The sequence below is a fragment of the Euprymna scolopes genome, chromosome 21, assembly GCF_053919585.1.
Source record: "Euprymna scolopes isolate OS-2025 chromosome 21, ASM5391958v1, whole genome shotgun sequence".
In the NCBI taxonomy this organism is placed as follows: Eukaryota; Metazoa; Mollusca; class Cephalopoda; order Sepiida; family Sepiolidae; genus Euprymna; species Euprymna scolopes.
Genome location: NC_136502.1, coordinates 22,481,175 through 22,504,600, shown reverse-complemented (window position 1 = coordinate 22,504,600; position 23,426 = coordinate 22,481,175). Strand labels below are relative to the sequence as shown.

General features: G+C 32.5%; 1 protein-coding gene and 1 pseudogene across 5 annotated transcripts in view; both read right to left on the bottom strand.

Moving 5' to 3' along the window:
* Positions 1 to 23,426, bottom strand: part of LOC145242050 (protocadherin alpha-8-like) — a 286,561-nt gene that overhangs the window by 7,971 nt on the left and 255,164 nt on the right. The gene's annotated exons all lie outside the window — the stretch shown is intronic.
* Positions 8,302 to 8,419, bottom strand: LOC145243117 (5S ribosomal RNA; annotated as a pseudogene).

Genomic DNA, 23,426 nt, shown 5'->3' with positions numbered 1-23,426 from the left:
CAGATAAATATGAAAAGTCTTTATTAAAGTTTGTGCCTATTTCCATTCTATGGAGGCCAGGTGGGAACGCAGACCCCAAAGTTTTATTATACCATCCCTATTTAAGTTAAAACATACTTATCAAAGTATTATTATGTACATCTATATCAGAAACTCTTGTAAACGTTTTTTTTTCTGATTTTTAAATTTTTTATTTTCATACTTTGTGGACCAGGCGCGTACGCAAACCCCAAAATTTTAATGAATCATCATTATACCAGATCAAACGTACACATTCCTGTGTCTCGATACATCTTCTATCATTATATGTGAGCAGTTTTCTATAATAGTCAACCATATAGGATCCTATTCGTGATGAGACACACACAGACGTTCAACTTTATATATATATATATATATATATATATATATATATATATATATATATATATATATATTATCCTATAGTAAATACAGTCATATCTTGCCACAACGTGCAGAGTGTTTCAATCATATTTGATTTCATCAGGCAAGAAAACTAAAAATACAAAATTAAAAAGGTTCCGGACCTTTTTAATTTTTGTATTTCAATTTTTCTTGCCTGATGAAATCAAATATAATTGAAACGGTCTGCACATCGTAGCAAGATATGACTGTATTTACATAAAGAGTAATAAAAAATACATAGTTTGCTCTCTTTGATTGAGCACTATCAACGACCCTTGCAGAAATTCGATTATTCTTAATTTTTGGATATCTTTCTATCTGGAATATATATATATATATATATATATATATATATATATATATATATATATATATATATATAGTATATTTATCTATGCATGTATCTGCATACATATAAATATCAAAATATTATGCATGTATTTACACACACACACACACACACACACACACACACATATATATATCAGAATTCTTAAATATGTAAATGCATATATTTACATATAGAAGTATATATATATGTGAAGATATCCGTATGCATATATATTTCTGTATGTATATATTTATGTATGTGTATATAGACATACATATAAACACATACACACATATATATACATATATATACAGATTTATATACAAAATGATAAATATTTTATATATGTTATCTGTAAGCTGTCAGTTTGTATTGAAGCATGACCATTTCTCAGCCAGAAATGTTTTTTTGTGTTGTTTTTTTTCCTCCCCCAAAATGAACAGAGGCTCAAAGTCTGGACTTTCGCCAAAAAAGTCAGACTAGAGAGACAAGATAATTCAGCCCCCACCGCCTAACCTCATCCAGCAACCTGACTGTTTGCAGGCCTCAACCAGACAGAGTGAAACAACCCTGTTAACATTTGACCCTGGCTTGGCCTAAAGTTTAAATGCTTGCATTCTTAGATTGTTCTCGTGAATCAACTCTAGATGTGAAGATAGACAAAGGAATTTTGAGATGAAGTAATGCTTTTCGAATAATCATTGAAGAATATTCCAGTTAAGCTTGCCACGATACTGTCTTTGGTGCAGTTATTTCTTATATATATATATATATATATATATATATATATATATATATATATATATATATATATATATATATATATATATATATAACTACTTCATTTACTCACATAAAATTAATATACGAAAGTATAAATTTATGCGTAAACTTTAAGTATTTACTTCAAAAGTGCTCAATACTCAGGTAGAGCTAGTTAGTAAGTTATAAAATATATATGGCGATTAAGCTACACTGAATATTCCACGTTTCATCCAAGATTAAGCTACACTGAATATTCCGCGTTTCATCCGCTCATGAGCCTGAAGAATCCTAGAGTGAATGAAACGTGGAATATTCAGTGTAGCTTAATCGCCATATATATTTTATAACTTACTATATATATATATATATATATATATATATATATATATATATATATATAAACAACTGTACTTGCAGTATTTTACAGATTTCCTTTCACTCTTCAGTGACAATAGATAGATCTTGTAAGGGTGGCATGTGCAAGAGAGTCCATAGTGAAGCAAGTGTTACACAATCACTAACGACACCTCTATTAAGCTGGCATGGCTTGACTCTAGTGGTAAGGAAAAGTCCAGGATGACTGGAAACAGTGCCTCAATGGGGTTAAACATGGTGAGTGTTTCAAGTTGAGTGGAAACCCTACCTACAGTGCCCACTACCCCCCTGCAGAGGGTAAAAGTCCCTCAATGGGGGTCCTGGATATGACGTTAAACTATATCCAGTGGTGAGGCCCCAGCTTGTGGGCTTTGGGGAGTGTGGAGCCACCCTTTAATTACCATTGCTCCCAGGTCCACTCTGACTCGGGGTGGTAGTACCTGTTAGGGTCCCAACTATGGGTTAAATAGAAACCGACGTGAAAACAACAAATATATTCTATTAAAAAAAATTTTCTTCAAAATCTTTGGATTCGGCATTAAATAACCCGTAAAGGGTTGATATGCTGTAAAACAAAAACAACCAACCAACCTACCTACAGTGGCCAACAGTTGGTACTCCTGAGCCACCTCTGCATATCATGAATGTTGAAGAAATTATAATCTTTTTCGTAACATTACTGATTCTAAAAAATCTCTATTCATGAAAAGTAATGTGTTTATACTAGAGCATATACATGAAATGGTTAGTATATAGAATGAGTTGATAAGCATGTAAACAAACTAATTAAATATCTATGTATATGTGTGTGTATTATAGCCTTCTTCCGGTGAGTTTCCTTGGAATTGTCTTACAATGAAAAGATTAAAAAGAGCTGGCAATAAGCAAGCAATAAAAAAAAGATGTCTACCAAACATACCTCCAAGGAGTTTGCTTTTGTCTCCTTCTTTTTTATCATATTCGTAATAAAAATGCAAAAATAATAAAACAGGAGCGAAAACAAATTATATCAAATAAATGATGTCATGAAGTCATTTTTATAGGAAATCTTGATTAAGCGAATTCAATATAATATAGAGTATAAATAAAGAAAAGTTAAAAAGAAAAATCTCAAATCAACATTTTAACCATTTCACATTATAATTTATTTCACCTCGAGTCCAAAATAGGAATAATCCCCATTAAATGGGTCAGAGAGGAGCGGGCAACACCTCTCTCCTCCTCCTTCCTCATTAAGCCAACATAAACACTCTCATTCTTCAATAAAAATCAACTACCTGTCAGTGAGTCACATCTGATGAATCTCGTCTTGACCAGGTTAAATAAATTATGATAAAATGTTGGTTTGAGTTAACTCAAGTTTATATATATATATATATATATATATATATATATATATATATATATATATATATATATATATATATATATATATATATATATGTTGGTCATTGATTACTTTCCAAAAGGTATCCACTAATATATGGTTCCTTAATACAACTAACAGGTCTACAAAATCCTGCTATTGCTGCAATACAAAACCATATTGCAATGGATATATATATATATATATATATATATATATATATATATAAGTTGAACGTCTGTGTGTGTGTGTGTGTGTGTTGTCACAAATAGGCTCCTATATGGTTGACTATTTTTAAAAAATTGATTACATATAATGATAGAAGATGTATCGAGGATCAGGAATGGGTATGTTTGATCTGGCAGAACAGTGGTTCATTAAAATTTGTGGGTCTACGTTCGCGCCTGGCCCCCAAAGTATGGAAATAAAAAATGAAAAAAAAAACGTTTACAAGTTCTTTTGATATAGATGTACATAATAATACTTTGATAAGTATGTTTCAACTTAAATAAGGATGGTATAATAAAATTGTGGGGTCTGCATTCGCGCCTGTACTCCATGGAAATATGGCACAAAGTTTAACAAAGACTTTTCATATCTATTTGCGTAAGTATACTTTGATAATTATGTTTCAGTTTGAAGAAATATGGTATAATAAAATGATTGGTTGTTCCGCGCCTGACCTCCATAGAATGTAAATATGTTACAAAGTTTAACAAGATTTTTTAAAAGGGGTGAGGGTCCACAATAACACGTTAACTTTAATCTTAATTCACTATAGCTTTTATTTATTTTTTTTAATTGAATCATATTGTGTCGAATAAATTCACCTCAATAAATTCACGTTCTTATTAAAGTGAAAGCAAAAAAAAAAAAAAAAATGTCGGAACTTTAGACAATTCTCGACACAATTTTGCATAACTCTGTTTTTTTCCTTCTCCACTTGCACGTGGCACTCTTTCAAAAATAGATAAATAGATAAATAATAAAAAATAAGAACATTACTTGTTATCGTGCCAATAGAAGGAAAAATCCTGCTCATGTGATTATGTGTCTTTTTAAAAACATTTACATAAGCTTTTTATTTTTATTTATATATCTGTTTAAGCTTTTTTTGTCAGTGCACTAGAAGGAATCCAGTTGATTACAACCTTGTCTGCATGTTCTTTACATTACAGTAGTACAACTCTGAATCCGACGGCGCAATACTACACCGTTCAATACTGTAAAACTGAAATGAAGCTGTTTTGCTTGAAAAGAGCGCCATTTTTTTCTTATTCATATCGATTCTTTGCTTTAAAAACTAAAGTAATTACGTATTTACTTTTTTAATATCCCATTTTGCTGTTTCGGATTATTTTACTAAATTAAGTAAAGCTTCATTATTTTTCAAAACTGTTTTTGTTTCTTTGTTTTTCGATATTTCGTCAATATTATTTATTAAGAGTGTTTAGCAGAAAAGCCAACAAACGACTACCCGAAAAAATAAATATACAAGAAATAAATGTTACCATAGTCAATAAAAGTTCAGTTCATGTGTTTTTTTTTGTTTGAAATAGTTTTTAATGCTCTTTACTTGAAATAATATCAGCGAACCGAAATTAAAACGAAATTTTAGGTGATAACTAATTAAATGAATTTTTATATAAACTACACATGCCATAATCAAATACTCCTCAAGCACAAAATGACGGAAAACATTAAAATATGTTTATAAATATTCCTTACGTTGACGGAACTCTCTTAAATTGTTAACACAGAATTCTCAGGTGCCCCTCCTTCAAATTGAAAACAGAGCTCTCCATTTCAAAGTCGCTACCATTTTGACTTTTTTTTTTTTGAACCGGTTTGTAAATTAAAAAAAAGAAGTTTTTTTACAAACTACTTAAAAATACAAACCAATGAACTTTTCTACCATAAAAGTAACTTCTATTGACTATGGTAACATTTATTTCTTGTATATTTATATTATTATTATATATAACATTTTCTCTTTGTAAGGAAACATCATTTTGTTAGTCACTCTTGGCTACGAATGGAAACAAAGTTGATATAAAAAATATATTTTCGCAAAAATTATCTTTACTTTCATCATATTTTGCTTAGGGTAAAATTTTTGAGTATCAAAATATATCTCTTTACAACCCCGTCCTTTTCATAACCTATCATACTTTCATCAATCACAGTCCATTTTCTGTAGGCTGTTTTTGAACCCAGTTAACGACGGATACTTCTGCTAGTATATATATATATATATATATATATATATATATATATATATATATATATATATATATATATATATAGTCTAAAGAAGCTTTGAATAAAAAAATACAAAAATAAAAATAAAGAATACAGTTTAAATTCCCGGAAGCAAAGAAAATAAAAATAAAAAAAATATTAACTTTAACCTATCGCAGACTCAGCACACACCTCAGAACAAAAAAATAAAAAATACAGTTTAAATTCCCGGAAGGAAAGAAAATAAAAATAAAAAAATATTAACTTTAACCTATCGCAGACTCAGCACACACCTCAGAACACCCGGGCAACGCCGGGCACCCATGCTAGTATATCTATAAAAGTGAAAGTGTTTGTGTGTCTGTGTGTCTGCCTGTCTGTCTGTGTGTCTGTGTACATTTCCCTATGCAATAACTGTTAATTTTTAGTCTACAGACTCAAAATTTAATATACAGGGTACTGTGATTTGGGAAAATCTATGTGATTGGTTTTCGTACAGAAATTTGGCTGTTAAGGGGTCAAAGTTCAACGATATGACCTTTGAGAACTCTATTAAACTCCTCCGACAATTTGGGGTCTAAACAATTGAAATTTTAGATATAGGTTTCTTTGACATGGATCTAACTTAATAACTCGATTTGAGCCCAAAAACAATAAATTTTAAGGGGGAATAATAGGGGTCCAAATTTAAAAAATTGACCTTTTTTCCCCTTTTTTTTTGCTCAACATACACCTCCAAACACCCGGGCAACGTTGGGTACCCATGCTAGTATATAAATATAGATAGATAGATAGAAAGATAGATAGATAGATAGATAGATCAAAATAAAATCTGTATATATTTGTCTCATTTGAACTATTTTATATTATTTCAATTATTCGAACTAGTGTTCTCATTTTGGAGATTATATTCCCAGCGTTTTGGCCGATGTAACCTCTGACCTTCTTCAAGTGCATCTTGTTGAATACTGGAGTCTTTATGTCAAACTCAGAAATCTACATGCAATTTCGAATGAAACCTTTTTATTTAATCCATGGGGTAGCTTGTGACCAGGTTGAAGTCTTAAGTGGACCAACAGATATAATTGTTAAGTATAAGCAGTCTTCTGATGGTTAACAGTTCAATTCTCAGTGTGTGTGATTCTAAGAATATAATTACAAATTACTTAAAACTTTTACCCATTTTTTTTACTTTGTTTACATAACGAAAATAGCTTACTCCTATGGATTACATAAAAGGTTCTATTTGAAATTCTGTAAGGATTCCAGAACTCAATAAGATGCACCCAAAGGAAATTGAAGGTTATATTATAGTCTTTGAAGTTTCTTGAAAACCTTTAAAACTATATAAAAACTATCTTTCGTTGGAACATTATTTTGTAATTAAATTAAGCCTTTTTCATAGTTTATATTGTGGTCTTTATCTCATAACAGAAAACAGTTTTTTCAGGAAGTCATATGCATCTGGATATCTTCACATGAAAAAAATCAAAATAATACACATTTATCGATCCTCATCTCAAAAATTCTAAGACTGTATATGTGATAGACATAATCATATCACCTTCTTCCGGCATCCTTGTGTTTCCTTGGAATTGTCTTACAATGAAAAGATTAAAAAGAGCTGGCAATAAGCAAGCAATAAAAAAAAGATGTCTACCAAACATACCTCCAAGGAGTTTGCGTATGACTCGTTCTTTTTTTATCATATTCGTAATAAAAATGCAAACATAATAAAACAGGAGTAGAAAAAGAATGATATCAAATAAATGATATCGCACATTAGATGTGAAAAGGGAAAATAACGTGTGGGATTCATACAAAATATGCACGCTGGAAATCTGATTTTTTTTTTTGTTATATATATGAGCAGCTCGAAATCCTTGATAAGCTAATTCCTACCTGTTTAATATTCCCTCACTTTTTAAGCAAAATATTCTTTAAATGAATAAAACAAATGTCATTTTCAGTTAAGGACAATGCTAGAATTCTTACTATGACTTGTATTCTATTTTGGAACAATTCATTTTTAAATTGGTAAACGTTAACCTTTGGCGTCCTGTTACACCAGATATTTCTGTAGCAAAGAAGAAACTGACCCCCCCCCCCCAAAAAAAAACTTGGTTACTAAGCCCGGAAAGAATGTTTATAGCAACACGCATTGCGTATGGGTGTAGGGAAACCTGATTTGGATGTGATTGGATTCTAAGCTTCAAGTTAACAACTATTGATTTTTCAGTGTAAACGAGTTTTGTGAACAAAGATTTGAGATGCCAAGATGCTGAGATGATATGTTATTAGCTTCCCGGAAAATACCGGTTAGTCTTGCTGATAGTTGATTGAGACCATTGTTGTTGTTTAGATAGAGAAATGTTATTGGTGTGAAAAGTTATGCTTTAGAAGAATAAAAATATTTACATTAAATAGTTTTTAAGAATGTAACGTGATGAATGTATGTCATTCTGATATGTTTTCATTAAGAATTATTAGGAAGTTTAGAAATTTAACAAACAAAGAATATAATAACAAATAGATTTTTGGAAAAAAGAATAGACAATGAGTTTAGAGTCTTTGGTCACGTGAGTGATGACGTAATGAATTTTGGATTTACACACAGGAAGTTAGTTAATTCAACCTGGAGGTCGAGAGAGACAGTCAACGACTCATGACGGCTCCAAGCATATGTCGATAATTAAGATGTAGAACTGAAGAATAGTGTGCCCTTTTTAATGGAGGAAACATCGGAAAATAAAAGTCCAGTGGCAAGGAGAAGTCCAGTATGACTGGAAACGGAGACTACATACAGCACCTGAAAATCTCAAATGGTCACCCATCTGATATTAGCCAGGCTCATCGCCGCTTAACTTCGGTGATCTGACGGGAACTGGTGTGTCAAACGTGATTATGCCGTATATTAGTTATTGACAATCAGTCCAACAGACACAGGTTCATTGAGATGATGGTGGTCTTTTTTCTGCCAAGCTGTGATATTTATTTCGGTCAGTTTAGATCTGCCTTTACCTTCTTACTTTAGGAAAAAGATAATTTTTAACTAACTGCCTGAGGTGCTCTCACTGGAAAATGCCAACAAAGCAGCTTGGGAAATTTTAAGGATCCAGAATGTACTAGTTTTTGTACGCTGGCTTATTCTTTCTGTCTTTTTTAAATAAGGTGTTACAACTTATCAAGGCCCAAATGCAACTCAAGGATAAGAGTTTTTTTTATAGAAGAGTCACCACTTATTAAGGCTCGGAAGCCACTCGTGGATGAGGGTTTATGAGTGATGTAAATTGGACAGATTTCGACTATTTAAGAGGATGGGATAGCAAGAAGTTGTTCACATTGAACTTGAAGACGACCATGTTGTAGTTACCTGGGAAGCAGGTCAGTAGAACGAAGTTAAAAGGAAATGGCAACAAGGCAGCTTATGCAATTTTAAGGGGCCAGAATGTACTATGTCTTGTACACTGGCTTATTCTTTTTGTATATTTTAAATAAGGTGTCACAACTAATCAAGGCTCAAATGCAACTCAAGGATAAGAGTTTTTTTTTTGTAGAAGAGTCACCACCTATCAAGGCTCGGAAGCCACTCAAGGATGAGAGTTAATGAGTGATGGACATTGGACAAATTTTGACTATTTAAGAGGATGAGATAGCAACAACTTGTTCACATTGAACTTGAAGGCGACCATGTTGTAGTTACCTGGAAAGCAGGTCAGTGGAAAAAAGTAAAACGAAGTCTTGTTCATGGAATTTAGTTTAGATTTAGGCACTGATAGAGAGTAGGGAAATTTGTTGGTAATGGTCCTAGTTTGATGAGTGATTTTTGTAAAAGTTTGGTGGAGGGGACAACTGAATGAAGCTCAGACGAGTACTTCCCATGGATGAGGGATGAGTAGATAGAGTATGATTAATTTTCTTAACGATACTCTCAAACACAGCTACTCCATCATTGTGGGGACGGTAGAAGGCAAATATAAATGCCGTGCAAATTGGACACAATTTGGTTATTTAAATGGGTGGTTCAACAGAAGTTGTTTTCATTTGACTTGAAAACAACCATATTACAGTCAGTTGGGAAGAAGACCAGTGATATTGTGATCCACAGACGGGCAGTTCTAGGAAAGAAACTTTATTCATGGAAGTTTCATTAAGTTTTAATTAGAGAGAGAGAGAAAGGGAAATTATTTACAGTTGTTGTAATTAGGTGAGTTCTTGTTGTGAATGTTTTATGAGGGAGATTATAGATTGAAGTTTCATCAAGAAAAGAAGGACAAAGTAGCAAACCAGTAACAATGTCTCTTCTGTGAGAAAGAGGTGATGTGGAGGATAAACAGGAGACTGCACACTAGATTTCAAAGTTGGTTTTTGTACTCTCTCTAGGCAGGAAAGGATGATTTTTGCCCCATCTTTCCCCTATGCTAAGAAGGTAAACCTCAACACAAACAAGAAACTATAATGTACAGCAAATACTTGAGTGAGAAGACACTTTGTGACATTTTCTGTGTTGCTGTTTCTTCCATTTTTCAATTATATATTTTCATGGATGTGGAAAGAGAGCGATGTACAGACAAACGAAAGAGGCAGCCATACTAATTTTACAGATCTTTTCAAATTTTTGATTAATGATTTTCAGTCATTTCTTTTTAGTTCAAATTTAGTAACTCTGTAATCTTAACTTCATGTGAGTGTACGTCGTAATGCTTGCTTGCATGCATCATCATCATCAGTAGGTTTTATTTTACAAACTTTTACCAGCCATTGTTCGGGATTCGATATTATTTATTTATTTTTCTTTTTTTTGTAAGTCACTAGATGTTTTTACCTCCATGATCGTGGTATATGGAGCTGCTGTATTGTACCTCATGAATTAAAGAATATTATAAAAACTTTTGACTCGGCCAATATATATATATATATATATATATATATATATATATATAATATGTATTTTCGATTCCCCACCGGGAGTAAACACAGAAGACTGTGTAACTTAATTACCATTTATATTTTCATAACTTACGACCTAGCTCTACTCACATATTGAGCACTGTGAAAGTAAATAATTAAAATTGATATATAAATATTATATCTCCTTATGACATTTTATGTGAATACATGAAATTATATATATATATATATATATATATATATATATATATATATATATATATACATATATATATATATATATATATATATATATATATATATATATATATATATATATATATATAAAGATACAAAGATAATTAGTTTAGAACAATCTAGTGCTGGCTTATTACCAATTTTGCACAGTCCTGTATTTGATTGGAGAAAAATTTAATGTCTAAATTATGCAAAACTATAATAATCTAATCATCTCTAAGAGAGGTGGCCAAACTTTCTTTTTGAAAGGGTCAGATTAGAGATAAATTTAGACATTACAAGCCAAAAGGCAATATTGAATTTATTATGTCGGAATCCATTATAGAACTCTACAAATTTTGTATTGTTCAGATGAAAATGTATTGAGTACATTTGTGGCAATATTGGTTTTCTGATTTCAGAGAGTGTTTAATAAACATCTAAATATTAATGAGATCTAAAATATTGTAATAATTTTATTTTTTATTATTAGTTTTTTTTTTAGATATGATTTAAGAACTAACACTTCCTTGACTGCTGCAAAAATAAAATATATTTGTGTATATTTACGTGTTCCTATGTATAGACAGCAATAACTTCCTCGACTTAGCAACTACGGATCTTAAATTTGGTTTAGAAGTACGAATTAGTTTTTAAGAAGCACTTTTTTTCCTTTATTTTTAATGGAAATCGCTCCAGACAAGACATGAAGCCATTTGTAAGGAGCTTACAAACACACCAAGGTTAAAAACTAGATAATGATTAGTGATAGATGGATAGATTTCGACCCAGAAAACAGCAATTCTTTTCCCTTTGTCAGAAATATCGTTCATAAAATGTGAAGACTAAAGGACAAAATAAGGGAAGCTACAGTTAAAAAGCTGCTGAAATTAAATCCGTTTTATACTCTACTCAAATCAAGCATCATAAGAAAGAGAGAAAACCAGAGGAATATGTTACTTGTGTCCATACAGAAAAGAAAGAAAGACAGGCAGGTTGACAGACTGATAGAATGCTCCTTCACTTTCCATTAGATATGATGCTCGATAGATGTCTTATTTACTTGAAGTGTCACCAGGAAGAGGACAAATTATTTCTGACCAAAAGTGTGATTTTTTTTAGGGCCCCCCTTTGATCACTAGGTGTAACTCACACTTTTTCATTCAAATATCAAGTCTTGTTATGCTATGCGATATGAAATATGGAATGTCTGAGTATGACACATAGCCATAAGAAGCAATGTCATGCATAATCACTTCAAGTACTTTATAGATGTTACATGTGCTGTTCAGTATCGCATTTTGCCATAGCAGATAATATAATCCATCATATGATGCAAGAAATGAAATGGAACACGTACATCAAGTCTGTTGCCAAGGTTGCTGGAAAGATGGTGGGATCCTTCTACCACTCCACCAGAAGATATCTCACTACTGATGCAATTCTCTATCTATATAAAAGCCAAGTACGTCCAAGGATGGAATACTGCTGCCATATCTGGGCAGGAGCTGCTAAAAACAGCCTATCCTGCCTTGACAAAGTACAAAATAGACTTTGTGGCTTAGTGGGGGATGCCCTTTTCTCTACCCTGCAACCTCTCTCCCACAGAAGAGACGTTGCGAGCCTATCCTTGTTTTATCGTTATTTCCATGGCAGGTGCTCGTCTGAACTCCAATCTCTGGTCCCCCCTCGCCAATCTTTCACGAAAAACACACGTCTAGCTGAATCCACTGTGAAAAATTTCCCCCACTCTTTATCTGTGCCTAAATCAAAACGTGGATTCCATGAACAAAGCTTCTTTCTTAGAACTGCACGCCTGTGGAACTCTGTTCCGTATGCCTGCTTCCCATCTGACTACAACTTGGATGTGTTCAAGTCCAACATTAACAAATTCCTAATGAACCGCCCCCTTAAGTAAACACTTCATCAAATCTCCACACTAACGTACTGTACTTGCAATAACCCTTATCCCTGAGTGGCTTCCGGGCCTTGATAAGTAGTGACCACCGTGTAAAAAAAAAAAAAAAAAAGAGAGGCGAAGTGTAGATTTTCCATCATGGAAACTAAAATGCTCTGCTGGATCTCGAGAACTACACATCTGTAATGACAACATTCAAATGCATTATGGCATCACTCTGATCGAGAGCAAGATGATGGAATTGCAACTGGTTCAGACATGTGCTGAGCGCCCTTGCAAACATGCTTTTAAATTTGAAGTCACCGGGAAGTAATAGAGATAAGGTTAATGTTAAGATGGGCACATACAGTACACAAGGATCTCCATGAAACCGGCTTTCACCGAGACCAATCCTGTGATCATGCTAAGTGGAGACAAAAATCCATTATTGCAATTGGGACTAATGCAAAGCAAAAGAAAAATTATGCCAGAATGTTTTTTCCCATTCAGCCATCGTTTTGTTGTTGCATCTTGTTTCTGGACCATATCGATAAATATATCAAATCTGCACATCTATGTATCTACTAACATGTGAAGTCCAAAAATGATGATATGTAGTCCATTTATTGATGAAAATAATCATGTCTCATTTGCCTAGGAAGAAGAAAAGGCTATGGTAGCTATTTCATACAGCCAGGTCAGTTTGTAAAAGTATCTTTTGTTTTTTTTTACACAGGAATCACTACTTATCAAGGCCCGGAGGCCACTCGAGGATAAGGGTTAATGGATATACATTAGTCATTGTGATTATAGCATAGTAAACATAAGTAGTGGGAATTTTGTAAATTGAATTACTTAGGGGGACGGTTCATCAAAAATTTGTTTACATTGGACTTGAAGACAATCTAATTGTAGTCACCTGGAAAGCAGGCAAACGGAAGAGAATTCCATGGGCGTGCAGTTATAAGAAAGAAGCTTTGTTCATGGAATCTACATTTAGGTTTAGGCACACTAGATAAAGAGTGTGGGAAATTGTTGATAGTGGTTTTGGCTAGACGAGTGTTTTAATGAAAGTTTGGCGAGGGGGGGGCCATAGATTGGAGCTCAGACGAGCACTTGCCATGAAAATAATGATAAAGCAGAGACAGGCTCACAACGTCTCTTCTGTGGGAAAGAGGTTGCAGGAAAGAGAAAGGGCATCCCCACGTAGCTACAAAGTCTATTTTGAACTTCGTCAAGACAGGATAAGTGGATTCTAGCAGCTTCTGCCCAAATGTGGGAACAGTACTCAATCGTTGGCTGTACCTGGCTTTTATATAGGTAGAGAATTGCATCAGGAGTGCGATACCTAATGGAGCGGTAGAAGGATCCCACCATTTTTCCAGTGACCTTGGCAATGGATTTGATATATGTGTTCCATTTCAGATCGAGTGTAAAGGTCAAGCCCAGAAGCTTGTCAAAACATGAAGCCTCCCCAAGATGAAAGCCATTCACTTCAACTGATGCCAGATGGGGAATCAGAGCGTAGATAATAATGATATATAGAGATAGAAGCTTGGTTTTAGATGCATTAAAAGTAACCAGCCACCTCTTTCCCCATTATACCACATGCTCAAGATCAGAGGAGAGAGAGTCAGAGAGAACTTGGTCGTTTACGGCCTTTGAAGTGCTACCATAGATGGTAGTGTCGTCAGCATAAATGTTCCAATCATTTTATTATCACTGTGAATAATTATGCAGCATTATGATTACAAGTCTTTGTCACAAATATGGCCACATGCATAACAGCTGTGTTGTTGACATGTTAGTAGTAATAGTGGTGAAGTAACAGACTACACAAAGTTGCATATCAATTTTCTCTCTTTCTCTCTTTCTCTCTCTCTCTCTCTCTCTCTGTTTTCGAATACGAATAACTGTAGACTTGTTTGACCCTCTCTTTCTTTAATAGAAGTGGTTGTAACAATTGTTTCTCATCATGATAACAGTTCGTTTTGGTTTGAATATTTTTTCAATGTATTTTTTCTTTAAATTGTACTTAACACAATACTTAAATTCAATCTAATCCATTTCGTATAGGGCACTAAAAGCCGAAAGGAAATTTCTAGCTTTACACATATCCTATCTTGATTTCCTGTTTTCTTACGTCACTTTCTTTGACACGTTAACTTCAAAGTGAAAATTCATTCTAACTTTATTGTGAGTCTGACAATGCATATCACAATTCTGTATAAAATAAAGCCATGTCTGATATTTTTAAATGTTTACTTAGACTGGTACTCCTAGATTGAGGACGTTTTGCTCTTGAATCAAATTTAAATTCAAACAACAAGAGCAAAGGCAATCAATTTGGATTCTTCCAAATAGATCGATTTTTATTTATGATAGTTGTATTGCCGACACAATTGCTTGTATCAAGAAGAAAAAGGTTGGATAGTGTAGAAAGACCCTTTTTTGGTTTGATCCTTAAATCATTTTAGTTAGGTCCATACTCTATCTGGCTTCTAAAGGTCGACTTTCAGCTTTACCTGCTTTTACTTATCTGGTCGGGCTATATTTACTCCAGCTATTCTTCCTATAGAAAACGATGACGTCAAACGTTATCTGCTTGAACCCTACTGACTCTAACATCCTGTTTATGTGCTAAAATTTTTTTGATTAAAAATCCCAGTGATTACTAGTTAACATACCTACCATCGTATAAGAATTGTCCGCGTATCTGGTACACGATTTTGTCACAATAATGCTGAATCACAAAAGTTTCAAGAAAAGAAATATAATGCAAATCGTATCAGCTAATGTGCAAGAAAGTCTAATAACTATTGTCAATGAGAAAGACTAAAATATACAAAAGAAACACTTGGAATATATCCAATCGTTCGGACAGAAAACTATGTCGAGGAAATAAATTATAATGATGAAATCTTGCAGCAGGTTCATCTGAAGAAATATGACTAACGAAGATATTGCTTAAATAAAACAGGAGTTTGGACTGAAACAACAATAGCTGACAGGGTAGAAGAGCCAATGGGAAATAACAGAAAAAAAGAAATAATATAAACTAGAGCAGAATTAAGTTAGGATATACAAAGTAGGAGGTAATTCTAATAAAGTTAATTACAATGCATTGGTATTGGTAATGGCAATGGTATGGTAAAACAAATGGTATAATAAAGGTAAATATGTAGTAATTTCACACAAGGTAATAGAAATATGGTATGGGTAAATATAGTACATTTATTTAAGGAAATAATACAACTCTGGCAATGGTAAAGTAATGATATAAAGTTAAATATAGTAATTTTACATAAGGTTGGTTGGTTGGTTTTATTTTACGGCATATCAACCCTTTTCAGGTTATTTAATGCAAAATCCAGTGATTTTGAAGAAAAATTTTTTTAATAGAATATATTTGTTTTTTTTTTTTCAAGTCGGTTTCTATTTAACCAATAGTTGGGACCCTAACAGATACTACCACTCCGGGTCAGAGTGGACCTAGGAGCAATAGCAATTAAAGGGTGGCTCCACACTCCCCAAAACCCACAAGCTGGGGCCTTACCATCAGATATAGTTTAAGGTCATATCTAGAACCTTTACATGAGGAAATACAATTATGGTAATAGTAACTGTATGGTTAAGTAATGGTATAATAGCGGTAATAGTAATTTTGCATTAGGAAGCAATACTTTGGTAATGGTAAAGTAATGATGAAGACAAATATAGTAATTTAACGTAAGGAAATGCTGTAGTATCCATGAAGAATCTAAATGAGGAAAGAAAAAGTATATGAGAAAATGGAAGATAAAGGTGTTGATCCAAAACCATCCGGCCCTGTCCGTGGGGCATTAGAATACACCGACTGCCCCCCTGCAGAGGGTAAAAGTCCCTCAATGGGGGTCCTGGATATGACCTTAAAGTATATCCAGTGGTGAGGCCCCAGCTTGTGGGCTTTGGGGAGTGTGGAGCCACCCTTTAATTATCATTGCTCCCAGGTCCACTTTGACCCAGAATGGTAGTACCTGTTAGGGTTCCAACTATGGGTTAAATAGAAACCGACTTGAAAACAACAAATATATTCTATTAAAATTTTTTTCTTCAAAATCTTTGGAGTCAGCATTAAATAACCCGAAAAAGGGTTGATATGCCATAAAACAAAAACAACCAACCAACCAAAACCATCCATTTTTATTGTCGTTCTATAAATCGGAATTTCCATTGTTTTACTTGCCTTGCGTCATTCAGTCAACAAATGGGACCCAACTACCTCAAAAGCTGTTCTTTATATTTCTCGAAAACCTGGCACTGCCCGGACCCATTATCTAGCAGGTAAATTTCGAAATATATACCACATTTATTAATTAGTGAAGCGAGTGAGGTACATGATGATGAATAACATTATCTCGAAAAGTGTCTGGGGACTTATGATAGCGTTTGTGTGAAGTGAACATTTGGAAATGCAAATTATTAACATTAAATCTGCGTTTTTACAAAGTAAAGAAATAAAAAGTGAAGTGCGTTTGTGTTCACCAAAGAAATCTCAAGTTCAATAAAACACCCGGAAGCTCAAGTGGCATGTGTTTGACAGTTCTGTGAAGGTGTAGTAGAGTCTCTATAAAGCATAGTTTGTCCACTCTGTCCACTCTGAAGCCAGTATTATTTTGACAGCTAGAAAGGGGGAACTTATACAGTGTCCAAAAAGTCATTGAAATGTTTTGAACCTAAATAGAGTCTTTATTTTTTTATGATATCTTTCTGTAATTTTCACACAATCTGACAAAGATATTGGAAAATTCTTTTTAAGAAAATGCAAAATTTAAACAATCTTTATTTATGAAAAATAATCTATTTTAAATGTTGCCCATTTTCGCATATTTGTGCTCTTTCCAAAACATTATCTATAGCAGATTGCAGAATGTTACGATTTGCGATTTAACTCCGTTATTTCGTTCTTGATGTTTTCCTTCAATTCTTGTAGGGTTTAGGGTGTCCAAAATGTCTCTGCAAAAATTGAAGGAAAACATTAGGAACGAAATAAGCGAGTTAAATCACAAATCGTAACATTCTGCAATCTGTCATGAATAATGTTTTGGAAAGAGCACAAATATGCGAAGCTGAAAATGGGCAACATTTAAAAGAGATTATTTTTCATAAATAAAGATTGTTTGAATTTCACATTCTTTGTAAAGCTTCCCTAATGTCTTAGTCAGATTGTGCTAAAATTACAGAAAGATATCAAAAATAAAGAATCTATTTAAATTTTAAAATCTTCAGTGACTTTGTACCAGGATAGCACATGTCTCATGTGCAATAGTCAGTAATAAGTTATCATGTGTAATAGTTTTTTTTTTTATGGAAATTGCCCGAGACAGGCATGAAACCACGTAATATAAGGAGCTAACAAGAACGAAAACTGATTATTGCAAAGACAGAAGATGTCAATTGACCTTAGTCTTGAAATGACTAAGGCTGTAGGTAGAAGAAAAACAGTGAGCGGGAAGAGAGTTCCATAACCTTGAAGTTCTTGGAAAGAAGCTACTGGATTAAGAAGACGTATTATAATGAGGTATTAGAACAGAAAATTGATGAACGATCAACGAGTTAAACGAGCTGAAACAAAGGAAGCAAGAACTGAGGAATTCATGCCATAATGGTATTTGTAGAAAAGACTGAGATTAGCAAAATCACGTTTGTGAGAAAGAGGTTGCAGTGAAGATGAAAGTGTTCGGCCAATCAAATTACAGATACGTTTCTGCAATTTTTCAAGAACCTTCAAATGGGACACAAATTCACCAGCCAAAATATGACAACAGTAATCTGAATTTTTTATTGAACTCACTCCACTAATAAAAAATGTAACGTGGCCATTACACTTTAACTGTATCGTTACATTACAACCACTTGGACCTACACGTTCTCTGGTACTGTCGCAGGAACAAACAAACAAGGAAGAATATAAAAAATACGACTCAGCATTTTTGTTTTTTTAGATCAATGTAAAAAGTATTTATTCCAGTAATTTCCAGCAACACCCTTCATCCTGCAACGCATTTGTTCTATTGGTCCACAGGAATCAAAACACCTCCAGTCGCTTCCTTTGCTTGACCGCTTGCTGTCCTTTTCTTTTTTTCTGCCTTTTTTTTTCTTGCGTATGTGTCCACTCACTTCAATATGCGTCACACACCTCTTCTCTTGACTTTTCTGACCACATGGAGCATTTTCTCTCTTGCCGTCCAAGAGTGAAAACACCTCTAATCACTTCCTTTAATCGACCATGTGCTGAGCTATTTTTTCTCTCCTTTTTCCCCGTGATATCAGCGTGTGCACACTTTCCAATTTGCATATGTGCGTTAATGGCTGCCGCTGCTGCTTAATATTTTTGCTAGTCAGCTATCCTACGGCTGCTACTGATTTTTTTCACACGCGCCCATACGTTTTGTTACAGAACGAGCTTTTCACCCTCTTTCTCATCATGCTAATAAAAGCAAGAAGTAAACATCACATATGAATGACTTTTTACACCTTGGTCCAAATATGCTTAGAAGGAATGTATTGGTCGAAATAAGAGATGTTCGTTGGCAGAAAAAATATATGAAAGGATACACATTTCATTATGTATGGTTTGAGATGAAACAAAACTAGAAAACACTTCACAAAAGGATGTTATATATCAAAGAAGATTAATTCCACATATTCTAACAAAAAAGACAATCATGTAACAAAAGTGTAGTAAAAAAAGACAATCATGTAACAAAAGTGTAGCAAAAAAGACAATCATGTAACAAAAGTGTAACAAAAAAGACAATCATGTAACAAAAGTGTAACAAAAAAGACAATCATGTAACAAAAGTGTAGCAAAAAAGACAATCATGTAACAAAAGTGTAATAAAAAAGACAATCATGTAACAAAAGTGTAACAAAAAAGACAATCATGTAACAAAAGTGTAACAAAAAAGACAATCATGTAACAAAAGTGTAGCAAAAAAGACAATCATGTAACAAAAGTGTAATAAAAAAGACAATCATGTAACAAAAGTGTAACAAAAAAGACAATCATGTAACAAAAGTGTAACAAAAAAGACAATCATGTAACAAAAGTGTAACAAAAAAGACAATCATGTAACAAAAGTGTAGCAAAAAAGACAATCATGTAACAAAAGTGTAGCAAAAAAGACAATCATGTAACAAAAGTGTAGCAAAAAAGACAATCATGTAACAAAAGTGTAATAAAAAAGACAATCATGTAACAAAAGTGTACCAAAAAAGACAATCATGTAACAAGTGTAACAAAAAAGACAATCATGTAAAAAAAGTGTAACAAAAAAGACAGTCATGTAACAAAAGTGTAACAAAAAAAACAATCATGTAACAAAAGTGTAACAAAAAAGACAATACTGTAACAAAAGTGTACCAAAAAAGACAATCATGTAACAAAAGTGTACCAAAAAAGACAATCATGTAACAAAAGTGTAACAAAAAGACAATCATGTAACAAAAGTGTAACAAAAAAGACAATCATGTAACAAAAGTGTAGCAAAAAAGCAATGATGTAACAAAAGTGTACCAAAAAAGACAATCATGTAACAAGTGTAACAACAAAGACAATCATGTAAAAAAGTGTAACAAAAAAGACAGTCATGTAACAAAAGTGTAACAAAAAAGACAATCATGTAACAAAAGTGTACCAAAAAAGACAATCATGTAACAAAAGTGTACCAAAAAAGACAATCATGTAACAAAAGTGTAACAAAAAGACAATCATGTAACAAAAGTGAAACGAAAAGACAATCATGTAACAAAAGTGTAACAAAAAAAGACAATTATGTAACAAAAGTGTAGCAAAAAAGACAATCATGTAACAAAAGTGTAGCAAAAAAGACAATCATGTAACAAAAGTGTAACAAAAGTGTAACAAAAAACACAATCATGTAACAAAAGTGTAGCAAAAAAGACATTCATGTAACAAAAGTGTACCAAAAAAGACAATCATGTAACAAAAGTGTAACAAAAGTGTAACAAAAAAGACAATCATGTAACAAAAGTGTAGCAAAAAAGACAATCATGTAAGAAAAGTGTAACAAAAAGACAATCATGTAACAAAAGTGTAACGAAAAGACAATCATGTAACAAAAGTGTAACAAAAAACACAATCATGTAACAAAAGTGTAGCAAAAAAGACAATCATGTAACAAAAGTGTAACAAAAAAGACAATCATGTAACAAAAGTGTAACAAAAAAGACAATCATGTAACAAAAGTGTAACAAAAAAAACAATCATGTAACAAAAGTGTAACCAATAAGACAATCATGTAACAAAAGTGTAACAAAAAAGGCAATCATGTAACAAATGTGAAACAAAAAAGACAATCATGTAACAAAAGTGTAACAAAAAAGACAATCATGTAACAAAAGTGTACCAAAAAAGACAATCATGTAACAAAAGTGTAACAAAAAAGACAATCATGTAACAAAAGTGTAACAAAAAAGACAATCATGTAACAAATGTGAAACAAAAAAGACAATCATGTAACAAAAGTGTACCAAAAAAGACAATCATGTAACAAAAGTGTAGCAAAAAAGACAATCATGTAACAAAAGTGTAACAAAAAAAGACAATCTATTAAGGTTTATGCATGCAACAAAAGTGTAAAAGAAATTCTATGTTTCACAAAGTTTGAGGTGATATATTTCATCTACCAGGGCTTGTTTTAAGAAAAACAAAATCTATATATAAAAGTGAAATTGTTTGTCTGTGTGTGTACATTTCCCTACCAAACCTCTGTCAAGGGGTCAAAGTTCAACGGTTTGACTTTCAAAAACTCTATCAAACTCCTCCTCCAATTTTGGGTCTAAACACTTAAAATTTTAGATGTAGGTTACTTGGACATGGATGAAACTTTTAATTTGATTTGAGCCCAAAACAATAAATGTTAAGGGGTCAAGATTGGGGTCAAAGTTTAAAAAATTTTGATCTCTATGGTCTCTACTAAATTACTCAGCCAATTTTTGGACTAACCATTTGAAATTTTACATATAGTGTATTCAGACATAGGGCAAGCTTTTTAATCAGCTTTGGGCCGATAATTTGGCTGCCAAGGGGTCGAAATTCCAAAGATTTGACCTTTGTGGTCTCTAAGAAACTATTCAGACAATTTTGGGTCTAAACATTTAAAATTTTACATAAATGGTATTCAGACATGCAGCAACATTTTTATTCAGTTTTATGGCGAAAATTTGGCTTCCAAAAGGTCAAAGTTGAAAGAGTTGACCTTTTAGACTCTACTAAACTCCAATTTTGTGTCTAAATACTTGACATTTTAGATGTAGGTTACCTGGATATGTGTCAAACTTTTAAATATATATATATATATATATATATATATATATATATATATATATATATATATAGGCACAGAAGGTTATGGACAGTACATAACGCCCTAGCAAAGTCAGGCTGAACTGCTAGTAGCTTTTATAAAATGCGTTTATGGTGATGAATAAGAGGCAAAATATTCTAAACTGTTGCAAATCACGATGAGTGGTCAAATGTGTAAGTGACATGATTTGTGTATCAAAAGTTTAATAAACTATAAATATCATGTACTTTCAATCCACTTATTAACACTTATTTCCTATGTTTTGCAAATAAAGACATCAAATAACAAAAAATAACCAAGGATTTATTTCTCCAGCTTCAGTTTCATTAGACGACGAATGTAGTGTATTTTCCAGATAAACAGATCATTTTTTCAAATCTGAATTTCAAAAGTTTTGGGATCTTTCCATTCTGTGTAATTTAACTAACTAACTAACTAACTAACTAACTAACTATATATATATATATATATATATATATATATATATATATATATATATATATATATATATATATATATATATATATATAAGTGAAGTGTCTGTCTGTGTGTCTGTGCACATTTCCCTACGCAATAACTCTGTCAATTTTAAGTCTACAGACTCGAAATTATATACAGGGTACTGAGATTTGGAAAAATCATTGTGATCGGTTTTCGGCCAGAAAATTGGCTGTTAAGGGGTGAAAGTTCAACGATTTGACCTTTGAGAACTCTACTAAACTCATCCGACAATTTTAGTTCTAAACACTTGAAATTTTAGATATAGGTTCCTTGGACATGGATCTAACTTAACTTGATTTGAGCCCAAAACAATAAATTTTAAGGTGTCATAATAGGGGTGAAAGTTAAAACAAAAAATTGATCGCTTTTTTTTTTTTTGCTCAACATACACCTCCAAACATCCGGGTGAAGTTATTTTAGAATTAGAAGCTCATGTTCTATAATTATAAAAATATTAAATATATCAATTTATATATTTATTAATAAACACATCCACCAAACCTATATAAACAAAGAAAATTGCTCCAGGACAGGAAAATGCATACTTCGGACCATTACCTTGTGATGTGAATTACTCAAAATACAGTTTGGATCATTTAAGACAATCACTTCGGAGTTTACCATGCAGTTTTTCTCCTCTTCTTGTGAGAAGCATTTAGCTTTGACATACCATGACCTAAAAAGATTTCCACCTTCTTATTTCCCTTTCACTTATAGTAAAATCATTTTACCATGCAATTTGGATGTGAATTTTTTTATCCTTTTCATTAACTTCCCTTACTCTATGACATTTAAATACGTAAACAACTTTTAATTGTGATTTTCCATGTCTCACTGACTTTAGCAAATAAGGTGTAAACCATTATAATTATTTGCTAATGTTTTCTTCTCTGAAGAGATGGTAGACATCGAAATCCTATAGGATAAGGAGTTATAATATTTCAAATGTATTCTTTGTCATACATAGAATAATAAAAATCTTTTGATTTGAAATTTAAACATTTCACGTCATAAATTTTTAAATTC